The 6,290-nt window shown below is 39.2% G+C and overlaps 1 pseudogene; it reads left to right on the top strand.

Annotated features, from left to right (window-relative positions):
* Positions 1-5,064: 5,064 nt before the first annotated feature.
* LOC124975509 (olfactory receptor 13A1-like) lies at positions 5,065-6,051 on the top strand (annotated as a pseudogene).
* The last annotated feature ends 239 nt before the right edge of the window (positions 6,052-6,290 follow it).

Below are 6,290 nucleotides of genomic sequence, written 5' to 3'. Positions count from 1 at the left end.
AATTTTTCAGTCAAACAAATCAGAGAATCCATAATTTTGTGTTAAATTATGTGTTAAGTACTAGTTATGTTTGAGTACATTCCTAGAATGATAGAAAATAGATATTTATTCTTTTCTTTGCTTGCAAGCAGAAAAAATTATATATATATATGTATGTATATGTATGTATGCTTTTGCACATGTGTGTGAAAACATTGACCAGCTCTTTTCATGTATTACAAACTGTGATAATGATGTCTATTTGTTATTATTAATATTAATATTAATATTATTAAGTAGTTCTTTAGAATTTAAGAGATGACCAAAATCACTCAACCTTTAGTTTTCAAGATGAGATTTGACCCTGGGTCTGTAAAGATTCTGAAGCACATGGTGCCACCAAAGCTTGGTGGGGACTCCTGAATGTGACAGAGGCTTAGCAGGCAGAGTGCTCATTTTCCTCAGGGAATCAGGGATGGTGTGGCTGAGGAAATGGAATTGATGTGAATGGATTTTCACACAGAGAGAAGATATAGGGATAGGGGAAGGGAAGAAGGCAGGAGGTAAGGAAGCTGAAGTTTGAGTGAGGTCCAGCAAGAGGGCAGCTCTGTGAGCAGAAGTGGGTTTTGCCAAGGAGCTCAGGGGTGGTTGCAGCTGGCCCTTCATTTCCATTGAAGGCAGTCAGGAATCTAGCTTCTGGTCCATCACTCTCTCCTCAGTCCCTTGGTGTGATCACATTTTCCTGAGCACCAGAGCCCTGCTGTGGTTACTCTGAGCTGGGACAATTGTGTCCTGTGTCTCCCCACAGAAGCCTACACCCTTTTTCCCCACATTGGATCAAAGCTTGAACTGGCCTTTGGATGAACACGCATGACAGCCAAGTTCCCAGCAAATAGGGATTTAAAATTTAATTGCTCCTTCAGGGTCTACTTAGAGTATTGGCTGTGAACATCTGTCCCAAGTGACTCCCACAGACAGGGAGAGATGATGCTAAAGATACGTCCAAATTTCGTGACAAGATCAGCTTAAATATGGGAAGGAAGCTGTATCTGTCTAGACTGTGTCACGGGTTGTACACACTTGACACCTCCATTGTGGTTGACAGAGAGAGGAAAGCCATACACGAGATCTATTAGCTCCACAAAGGTGAAATAAATTTTTCAAGATAGTTGTGAATATTCTGAGGAGGGTTCATTCTAATTGGTGTTATAAAAATAGGAAAAGTTCTACTTGTAACACTGTCTGCTTAGAATGGGCCCTTAACTGTAAGTAGACCTGCTGGTTTTATTTTGGTAATCTAGAGCCAGGAATATTTGAATATTTTCTGTGACTATTCCTCTGATAAAGGAAACAACAAGAACAATTGGGATGCTAAAACTGACTGAGAATTTAGGATTTCAAATCCATAGCTCAACTCTAAGAATAATCATATAAATTCTTAATTGCTATTTCTTTTTCTTAGTCATTTTTTTTTTTATATCTCAAGAGTTGGTATTAGAGAGGCAATTGACAAATTACACAACAATTAACTCTGGACTGAAATGACAAGCCTTGGGATTAGATACTAGCTTTGTGACAAATACTCTGTGTGACCAGGGTTAAGTCACTTAGATTTACTTTGACGTTTTAATAAGCAGGTTGGACAAGGTCATCTTCAAAATGTCTTTCAAATCTAATGATGCATGTTTAAAATTTTGTCATGTTTTGAGTTTCCTTTTTCTGTGCTTGGATTGTGTTTACAATAGAAATATCTATCTTCATTTGTAATAAAAAGGCACTGGAATTTATATGGTGTTTGTGGAAATCCTTGCAACCCTTAAGAGATAAAAATAATGAAGAAGACAACTTTTTCATTATTAATTAAGTAACTTGAATCAGTAATAATTCTACAATCCTTCACTTATGGAACTATGGAAAATAAATTAGAACTAAGATAAAATTCCATGAAAAGTAAAATGCAGTCCACGTAAAATTTAATCTATGTTAGGAAATACTCAAGAAAATGAACATTTTAATTGCAGAGATATGGAGTGCCCCTATTGTTTTCTAAAGTGATGGAAATAATCTTTGATACACTTTTAATTTCTAAGAATCTTGACTACCAAAATGTGTGTTAAGTATAGAAACTAACTATTGTTTTAATATCCTATTGTCTTCACTCTGGGGCATCATTGTGTTGTTTGACTTGAACAGGTGTGTATTATTGTTTGAATGTTATTAATTGTTATCTAAATTCTTTATTTTTGCCTTCAGATCCTTGGTAATAATTGGTGATGCTTAATGAGAATTAAAGCCAATGTCATCGGAACATCCTGGGATGTTCTTACTTTCAGAGAAGAAATGACTGGCTGAGGTCCAGTAGGGACTTCATGGTCATCCTCATGGAAGGAGCCTTGGTGTCCTGACACTTGGACCTCACTATTGACCAGTTGGGGGAGGTGACCATCTACCTAGCCTGGAAATCATAGTGAGTGGATAGTTATCTGAGGGTTAATTTGTTTCCTGAATGTGAATGGGTTTGTGAAAATTTTATTGTACCTAACACCTATTGAAATCCTTCATTTATGTAGCAGGTCCATTTAGATTTTTTTCCCCTAAACTCACTGTACAACTGAGTTAAGAGAAAACACTGGGTTGAAGCTTCCTGTGTATCATAGGTTTTCTTGGTGCCTAGTGATGGCATGTGGCAGACATGACCCACGACTGCTCTCTAAGTGTTGGGGTTGGATGCATTTTCCTCCTAACAGACTCTACTTCAGCACTACAACTCTGATGTGTCTGTAACATGTGATGTGGGAGTGGACCATGATGACTGGGGAGTCAGGTGCTTAACACCCTGGGGGGATATTAGTGGGAAGTGGAGAAGCATGAGTGGGGTCAAGCCAAGTCTTCCTTTGTAACCTAACTCAGCTGTTTGGCCTACAGTGGTCCCTGGTGAATGGCAGGAATCATCCCCTAGGTCTTCAGGAAGGATCAAATAAAGTTAGTTCTTTCTCTATATCCCTAATCAAACTGGGCGAGAGTAAGTATTCAAGGTTGTTTGTGTTTGTTTTGCCAAACAAAAATGAAATCATCTAAAGTATACTGTGTTTATTTTTACTTACCAAACTGCTTGAGTTGTCCTGATACCTTGCTCCTGGGAAGACTCACAGATGGGACTTCGATGTTTCCATTAGTTCTTCTAGGTCATAATACATTTATGTTTTTCTATTAAAAGAACAGAGGGAGGGATATAACCCAAATCATAGGCCGATATTTCTATAAGCCTCTTAGTATTTTAGTACTTAAAGCATTTCTTGAAGTTCGAACAAAATTGTAATTCTGAATTTAAAATGAAAATGATCTTAACTGTTTCGGTGAGTGGAGTTGAAGAGGAGAAAGCAGACATGGTACCAAGCTCTTTTTATCTTAACTCTTAGTGTGCACTGTCTTAAGAATAGAAATCATGCTGCTTTCATTCATACTTCATGGTTCTTCAGCATTATTTCAACAAACATGTTTGAAAACCAAGCACAGGGTATGGTCCATGAAGGCTGTCGAGAGACAGATGGGGCACATCCATCAACCTGTGAGTGATAGGTGGGTACTTGACCAAGCAGTCCCAAGGAGTGGAGCCAAGTCAGTATAGAATTCTGAGAGGACATGAGGAGTCTCAGAAGATTTCTTAGGAGTCTTAAATGAAACACATGCCTTTTACAAAGGTCATTCATAAGAAAATAGGAAAATCCAAACCAATGAAATCAAGGAAATTCAATCATAGTCCATTTCTATGGCTCAAACTCTGATCTATCACTCACTAGATTTACGTGTGTGTGTGTCTTTGTGTGTATTTAATAATCACTTTAATAGCATTCTTGCAAAAAGGATATATATGATATATATTTTAATATAAAAACAGATGAGATCACATTGTGCATTTTTAACTCTCCTTTTTGTTTTTTCTGATTTTTAAAAAATATACATTGGGGGGTGAATACACACAGTAACAACCATTGAGCCACATCCCTCACCATTTATAAAATTGTATTTAGAGACAGGGTCTCACTGAGTTTCTTAGTGTCTCGCTACGTTGCTAAGACTGGTTTTGAACTTGCAATCCTCCTACCTCTTCCTCTGGAGTTACTGGGATTACAAGCATCAGTCACAAAGCCTGACTCATTGTTTATAAAAGTATCAGTAAAACACTTCCAAAGTGCCCTTTTTATAACTGCCCAGCATTATATTGAATCAATATATCATAATAAACTTGCCTTTAAGAGTATAGATTACTTTTAAATTTTCAATCATAAACAGTGCTATTTTGACACCGTGAAGATGTTTAAAATTATTTCCCTAGGATAAATTTCCACAAAGAAAAATTTCAGTTCAAATGGAACATGCAGTTTTGTAAGTTACTAATGACATAACAGTTTTCTTCTTTTCTAAATTGATCATTAGAAATAATTTTATTTCCTCATTTTTATTGATGAATTTTAATTGATTATATTGATGGGATTGCTTGCACATTCATACATGCACCCATTATCACAATATCATTTGACCAAGATCACTTCCAAGCATTTCCTCCCTCTCTCCCCACCTCCCACGCCACCATCATTTTCCTGTGATCTCTCTTTGATTTTTAGGAGATCCACCTCACTGTTGTTTTCCTTTTCCTCTCTGGCTTCTGCATATGAGAGAAAACATACAACCTTAACCTCTGAGTAACATGATGGTCTCTAGTTCCATCCATTTTCCTGCAAATGCCATCATTTCATTTGAAAGACTTTCATCTTGCATGCTCACATGCTAGTCAATATCTACATTTCCTAACTTTATTGAAAGATGTATGATAAGATTTGGATCATTGCTTTAATTTATATTTCTTTGACGTTGAATGATGCTTCATAGGTTGGATTGGCCTCATCTGTACTTTTTATAAACTGGATGCTCATGCCCTTTGCCTATGTGATATTGATATGTTTATCATAATACATCCTAGTATCTATGCATATTATACATGCCGTGTTGTTAGGTTTCATTGAAACTTGATAGTAGTGGTATTAAAGATATCTCTCATTTCTCTTTCTTTAGTCCTGAAATCACATGAAATCGTGAGTGAAGATTCTCCTGATAGTCCCAGAACACCCTCTCCACCCAGGGACCATGGGTAACCAGACAATGGTAACAGAGTTTATCCTGCAGGGCTTTTCAGAGCACCCAGAACAACACATGCTCTTATTCAGTTGTTTTCTCTCCCTCTACTCAGTGGCCCTCACAGGGAACATCCTCATCATCTTGACCATAACCTTCAACCCTGGGCTCCGTACCCCCATGTACTTTTTCCTGTTCAACTTGGCTACTATGGACATTATCTGTACCTCCTCCATCATGCCCAAGGCACTGGAGGGTCTGGTGTCAGAGAAGAGTTTCATATCCTACGGGGGCTGCATGGCACAGCTCTATTTCCTCTCATGGTCTGCATCCTCAGAGCTGCTGCTCCTCACTGTCATGGCCTATGACCGATACGTGGCCATCTGCCACCCACTGCATTACAGCACCAAGATGAGCAGGGCATTCTGCAGCATGCTGGCCACCGGAGTGTGGGTGCTCTGTGCCTTCAACTCAGCCATCCACACAGGGCTGATGCTGCGTTTGAATTTCTGTGGCCCTAATGTCATTACCCATTTCTTCTGTGAGGCTCCTCCTCTGCTGCTTCTCTCCTGCAGCTCCACTTATGTGAACAGTGTCATGATTGTCCTGGCTGATGCCTTTTATGGCATACTAAACTTCCTCATGACCCTCGTGTCCTATGGGTTCATCATTTCTAGCATCCTGAAGATGAGGACTTCAGGGGGGAAACAGAAAGCCTTCTCCACCTGCTCCTCCCACCTCATTGTGGTGTGCATGTATTACACTGCTGTCTTCTATGCCTACATAAGTCCTGTCTCCAGCTACAGTGCAGAGAAGAGCAAGGTGGCTGGTGTGCTATACACTGTGTTGAGTCCTACCCTCAACCCCCTCATCTATACTTTGAGAAACAAGGAGGTCAAAGCAGCTCTTGCTAAGTTCTTCCCCTTCTTCCGAAGTTAATTTGTGTTTTCAGCAGCTCTTCTTCTTAAAGACTGCAGTTTTAGTGGGAATTGACCTTCCTGTGGGGGTCTGAAGAGCAAGTTTCTGGAATGCAGGTAAATAAGTCAGTCTCTTCCATCCCAGTAGAATGTCTGCATGGGTGGGCTGGGGATTTTTTTCCTTAGATTGCCTGATGGACGACGGTGGTGGGTTTGAGTCCACAAACTTGTGAACGGTCTCATGGTCTGACTCCAAGGTTC

The sequence above is a fragment of the Sciurus carolinensis genome, unplaced genomic scaffold (assembly GCF_902686445.1).
Source record: "Sciurus carolinensis unplaced genomic scaffold, mSciCar1.2, whole genome shotgun sequence".
In the NCBI taxonomy this organism is placed as follows: Eukaryota; Metazoa; Chordata; class Mammalia; order Rodentia; family Sciuridae; genus Sciurus; species Sciurus carolinensis.
Note: the sequence above shows the minus strand (reverse complement) of the source record. Positions and strands in the feature narration are given on the sequence as shown.